Source organism: Papaver somniferum, chromosome 7 (assembly GCF_003573695.1).
Source record: "Papaver somniferum cultivar HN1 chromosome 7, ASM357369v1, whole genome shotgun sequence".
In the NCBI taxonomy this organism is placed as follows: Eukaryota; Viridiplantae; Streptophyta; class Magnoliopsida; order Ranunculales; family Papaveraceae; genus Papaver; species Papaver somniferum.
Window position 1 is genome coordinate 199,646,096 of NC_039364.1, and position 5,960 is coordinate 199,652,055.

The 5,960-nt window shown below is 35.7% G+C and overlaps 1 long non-coding RNA gene across 1 annotated transcript; it reads right to left on the bottom strand.

The window, feature by feature from the left end:
• Positions 1 to 1,438: 1,438 nt before the first annotated feature.
• On the bottom strand, positions 1,439 to 3,341 carry LOC113299367. The gene is made up of 3 exons (XR_003334838.1): positions 2,826 to 3,341; positions 2,642 to 2,748; positions 1,439 to 1,911 (listed from the first exon to the last, which is right to left on the bottom strand). It is a non-coding gene; the product is annotated as an uncharacterized LOC113299367 (long non-coding RNA).
• Between the last annotated feature and the right edge of the window lie 2,619 nt (positions 3,342 to 5,960).

Genomic DNA, 5,960 nt, shown 5'->3' on the forward strand with positions numbered 1-5,960 from the left:
CAAATTTGTTCGATTCCCTCCACATTTCTCACCGACATAAAACGTGGTCTTAATTTTGGACTCGTCAAGTTCTACGCCAACAATTCAAAGTTCTTAGTGAAAGACATTGCAAAGTATCCTGAGAAGTTCAGAGAGATAGGTGGATGGGAATCCTTAGATCTCGAGGATGACCTTACTTTGGCCTACTATCCGTCAGTGATATGGTGAAGGAGTAGAAAACAAAGCAAGGAGTAAATTTGTTGCTCTAGTGTTCTTTTTCTTTTTGGTTTAAAATGTTAGAATAAATTCCCCTTCTTTTCAAGGTCTTCACAAACGTCTCTAAGGGGAATATTTTAAATTTTTAGGGTCTAATTTTTGGCACATTTAAATTTATATCAAGTCAATTCAAAAAGACAATAGTTCATTTTCATTATCCACTTAAAATATATCCCTTACGGGTATTTTTACAAAGAAAAGAAAAAAGACGCGTATGTAGATAATCCTTCCTTTCATGAAACTAGTTAATGACTGAGTTTCTGACCTAAACTATATCTACTTTATAACAATGTTCCCTCTAAACAAGTTAAAGGTGGTTTAAAGCGACTCAACTTTATTATACATCAAAATAAGTCAAGCCCTTGAGGGGAAAACATTCCTAATTTCCTATGCTTTAGTTGAGGGAAAAGCTTTATCTATGGTGCAGTAAAAGACGACCATCTTGGAGGAGACTGAAAGGGAAAGATGCACGGCAATGGCTGATATGGGAATTAGGACAGGGGATGTTTGGGTGAGCACTTCTACATCGCAGTTCTAGTGATATTAGACTTTTGTTTCCTCAGTCAGAGACGACAAGAAAGGCTATTCCAATGTTTCTTGTTTTTCAGATGTGTTGAATTGTAATCTTGACTGACAACATGTAGATGCAGTTGTCGCATTCACGGGTCCTGCAAGAGAATGTCAATATGATACTTAAGAAACTGGAAAATTCTGACGCAATTTTTACAGCAATACAAACACCCGAATGATATGGATGTTACCTGTCCTTCACAAAGATATGGGATGTTAAACTTAAGACCAAGGATTCAAACCAAAAAGAAAATTTCAGTGCAAGAAAATGGTAATTTACAGCAAATCATAAGCAGCTTATAAAGGTTCAAAAATAACAAAACTTAAAATATTCATGGAGTGAAGATATCCAATGAATGTCAAACTAAAACAGAAAAAAGACTATAAAGCTATTTAACTTCACCTTGACAGACACATTAAAACGGACCCAGCTTTCCTATACCAACCTAATAAACAAAAGAAAACTTGCTCTAACATAAACAGAAACAGAAGGAGTACATGAATTTCTCTGGACCAGAGAATGTAGTCACATAATATACCTAGAGAATCAATCAAAAACATGAAACAAAATTGACAACAAGAACCTGTAGAAACGACGAAAACATACATCAAGAATCAAAAGTTTGTTGTTATTTACCCCTAAGAGTTTAGAATTGTCAACCAAAACAATATACATGGGAAATGCCTAATCTGACAGATCTAAGCATCACCGATAACAAAATATTATTATTTACATTGTATTTCAAAGACTAAGTTGTCCCAGTTGTCAAGATTTCATGGAACACCGAAGGTGAGCCGAGTGACTGATTGTGGGAGGGAAGAGGGGATGTTCTACTATATGTTATCTTCAAAAGGTGGGAAAGTTATACTGACTAATAGCTAAGCTGACGTAGTTCCTCTCGAGAAACAATAACTACGTGGGAAGTAAGTAGTGATAGCGGTGATTACATCTGTTTACAAGTAATGTAAATAGGGTAGCTAACGGAATCGGATATAAGCTGTTGCAGCAGATTAGAAAGCAGATCAGCAATCTGTAGTGGTATAATTGGCCTCACCACCCCTTTCCACTTCAGACTTTCTCAGAACCTAGTAGTACAAAAGCAGAAAAAAAAGGATGGCAAGTTAAAAGACGAACAGAAAAACCAGCTCGAATGGAACCAAAACACAAAAATTAATGCCAAGGCTTCATTGGTGGCGGCAGAGTCAACCAAACATTTTTAACAGTTCAAAATCATCGGTGTCTTGAATGTACAGTAATATATAAGATCATCTAATCAACAAACTTTTTGTAGGAGACTGGCTTTTGTGTTGTTTTGACGCACGCTGACACTTATTCTCAACTTCGTCAAAAATTTAGTTCTAGGTTTCTCTTTAACAATTTCACCCATTATCAGCATATGCAGTGAATGCTTTCAGAATTGTAACTATATGCAAACCGGAACATTTTCATGTTCACACACATGCCCAAACATGCAGCAAGTCTTTGGAATGATCCCTCAGTACATGTAAACAAACTAGGATGGACCATCGAAATATCATCCGGAGGTAGGACCACATCACAGTAGATGGCAAAATCAGAACAAGTTATGTTTTGGCATATACAATTAACTACTCCTAGTACAGAACAAGAACCAGATTCCAAATCATTACTTGGTTGCCATTTCCTAACAAGTTTGGTGGTGCCATACATTGACAAATCCATCCTGATGAAAGAACATTACAAACTTCCTATAGGGTTTAAGTTTCAATTAGGCAAACAATTTGAACAGATAGAGAAGGATGTTTCGAAAAATTTAAATTTATGAAATGTACCTACCATCACAGATTGTATACCCAATTGTCTGTTCCCTGAAGATTGACGTGTCGAGGGAATACATCCTTCTCGCCACCAGAAGACACTCTCACACATTTAAGCCTTATGCCCTGCAGAGATAAACATCAAAACCCTAAGCTAAGAATAATTTACTTCAAAAACCTAACAATCACTTATTACTACTCACCTTGCGACCAAATTTGCTTTTGGTTCTGAGTCTTTTTTTGAATTTGCCTCTGCTTCTGGTTTTCGGAGTGGGGGTTTTCGATTTTGGTAAGGGAATTGATTTTTCACCGGAGGGTTTTTCTTCTACTGTTAGAAGAGGTTTAAGAATTGGGGCAACTTTATCCTTGATCTCAGTTGGGGTAAACTGCCTTACCTCCTCCTTGTTAGCATTCATCGGTTTCAACGAAGTATTTTTGATGTTGATATTGTAAGGGAAACGAAGAGAGACATGATGATATGTTAGAGGTCCTACTGGTTTGGGTGTTATTCTGAGTGAATAAGGAGGACGAATAACTGATTGATCGCTAAGAGAAAACATAGAGGACACTGAGAAGACAAATTATTTTTGAATGTTTGTTTTAGAGTTTGAAACCGAAAGAGATCCAAGACAATGAAATTGTTGCAATTCAGGTGTTAATCCCTTTTCTATAAGATCTTCCCTCACTAACACGGTCTAACTACGGCGGATGGAACACGTTTTCCTATAAAACATTTTTTTTTCTTTTGAATCCTACAATTTTTTTCTTTTTATAAGCAATCTTCTTCATACAAAATGTTGGTCATTTGTTCATTTTATTTATTGATTTTTCATGCTTTAAAAAGGATTTTTTTTAATTCATTTTCGGTCCGCCGAGTTATAATCCCAGAGGTGTCACCATCCTTCCACAAAAAACCCATCAAAACAAAAGTAACACAAAGACCCCACCAAAACAAATTTAACACAAAAACTCCAAATTTAAATATTGGTTTCATCAAATTTTATTTTCGTTTCATCAAATTTTGATGAAACGAAAATAAAATTTGATGAAACCAACATTTAAATTTGGGGTTTTTGTATAATTTTTTAAAAATTTGGGGTTTTTGTATCAATTTTGTTTAAGATGGAGTTTTAATGGATCCCAACATTTGAGTAGGGTTTTGGTACCACATGTTTGGTCACCTTGGGTTTTTATGATTAGTTTTGATTCATTTTTCTATTTTTTTTTTTTTTTTTTTGCGGGCCGCGAGTTATAACCCCAAAGGTATCACTATCCATGCACAAAACCTCCATCAAAACAAATTGTTTACAAAAACCCCATTTAACATAAATTGTTTATATTACCCCTCTAGTATTTAAATCATCCCAACAAAAACAAAAATCAATCCCACCTTTAAATTTTATTATATTATCACCACCAACAACAAACCACCAGCAACAGCACCACCACTGACCACCGCCGCGTAACAACCACCGCTCGGCGCCGGCGCCGCCCACCGCCGCCCCCACCACCATCATTGTCGCCCACCACCACTGTCGCCGCCCACCAATGTCGTCGACCACCACCTCCGCCGCCATCACCACCATCGCCGTCGCCGACCGCCACCACGACCAACCACCACCGCCGCCAACTACCACTGCCGCCACCGACCACCACCACCAACCAGCCGCCACCACCACAAACAATTATTTCATTGATCAATATTCAACAAAATGAGAAAAAAATGATGAAACCAAACAGAAAAAATGATGAAACCAAAATTGGTTTCACCAAAACTAGATGAAACCGAAATTGGTTTCATCATTTTTCCACATATTGTCATTTCACCAACACAAACTTCAATGATGAAACCAAACACGCCGACTTTCAAGTCAAGCAGAATATAACTAGGCAAAAATCAGGTGAAACCAAAATTTGGTTTCATCATAAAAGAAACACAATAAGATGAAACCTACCACCACCGTCGCCGCCACAACCACCAGCACAACAACCACCACTACCATTACCTCCTCAACTAAAACTACTTTCAACAAAAAAAAAATCCACCTGTGTCTCACCATCGAAGATTGGTTTCATAGAGATCAATATTCAACAACTGAAAAAAAACACGATGAAACCTAATTAGGTTTCATCATTTTTTCACATATTGTCATTTCACCAACACAACTTCAATGATGAAACCAAACCAAAATAAACTAGGCAAAAATCAAATTGTGATGGTGTATAAAACAAATTCAGATGAAACCAATTCTTGATTCAATAGAAAAATATTTATTACCAACAAAGTTGGTTTCACCAATAAAAGTTAAAACAAAGTTAGATGAAACCAACATCGGTTTCACTAAAAATAGATGAAACCGAAATATGTTTCATCATAAATTTACTCTTGAGTGTTTTAATTTTCCTTTTGCAACACAATATATCTATTGTGATGGTGTATATATTTCATTTTATTCTATCTTGGAACCAAAACTTGTTCAAATGCAAAATTATTTTATCACCAACAACAATGGTTTCGTCCAAGAATATAAAACAACATTAGACGAAACCAAAAACGGTTTCACCAAAACTTGTTTCATCATAAATCATAGTACCAACAATAATTGGTTTCGTCTACAAAAAGTAAACCGACCAGTATTGCTTGACACAAAATTGACGAAATGAAAGCAACAAACAATTGAGTTTCAATGAGAACAATCCCATAAATTTGCTAACAATGCTGGTTTCATTGACAAAATAGGTTGTACCAAAAATAAATAAGAAAAAGAAAGATATTAAATATATTATGAAGAATTCAAAGGTAGTCCAGATGATACCTTTTTTTCCAGGTTTCTATGAAAACGTTGTATAACAATTAAGCTTCTTGGGCAATTCATTGTTGTTTGTGGAAAGAAACCTGCAGCCCTGTAGTACCACTTGATATGTAAGTACTCAACAATCCAAACAGAAAGAATGTGAAAATATTAGGTCCACTTCAATTATAAACTTCTCATGTGAAACACAAACTGTGGAAATGAATAACTAAATAAATGTGTATCATTCTTAATAGTTCCAAGAACTTTATATAATAAATAATATCTCAGTGAACGGTTTTGAGATCTATATAGGGAACCCTTTAAAAAAATTAAATCCTTCCAAGCTCCACAAATCGAGCTCTCATTAATCAAATGCAATCCCACAAATTTGTCCAAGCCTTATACCAGCTTAAACTGGACTTTCACATTTCTTTTTATCCAAAGCCATCACCTAAAGGAAGCCACTGTTCTTATATTTCGGACAAAGTCGTTAGCAACTTGACTTGCTTCCTCATACAACGTATTCAACCATTACATGTAAAA